Here is a 222-nt window from a genome sequence, read left to right as displayed (position 1 = left end):
GATCCACCCGTTTGTAGACGACTATCTCTGTTTATACGATAGCATTTTGGGCACCCGTGCCAGAAACAACCCTGAAACTGGAATACGTGTCGCAAACGGGAGTCGGTGTCCAGGTAGTAACCATCGACGGTTGTACCCTCCGGCAGACGATACTCCCGAGTGCGCCCCGCGTGAACTATGGCGCAACCCAAACGATGCTCTAGCGAGAGAAGCCATAAGATG

General features: G+C 53.6%; 1 protein-coding gene across 1 annotated transcript in view; it reads right to left on the bottom strand.

Moving 5' to 3' along the window:
• Positions 1 to 89, bottom strand: part of LOC107267669 — a gene marked incomplete at its 5' end in the record, with an annotated part of 2229 nt that extends 2140 nt beyond the window's left edge. The window contains 1 exon segment of the mRNA XM_025085003.1: positions 55 to 89.
• Between the last annotated feature and the right edge of the window lie 133 nt (positions 90 to 222).

The sequence above is a fragment of the Cephus cinctus genome, unplaced genomic scaffold (assembly GCF_000341935.2).
Source record: "Cephus cinctus unplaced genomic scaffold, Ccin1 Ccin1_scaffold0442, whole genome shotgun sequence".
NCBI classification, from domain to species: Eukaryota; Metazoa; Arthropoda; class Insecta; order Hymenoptera; family Cephidae; genus Cephus; species Cephus cinctus.
The sequence above is the reverse complement of the archived record's forward strand: the minus strand, read 5'-3'. Positions and strand labels throughout refer to the sequence as shown.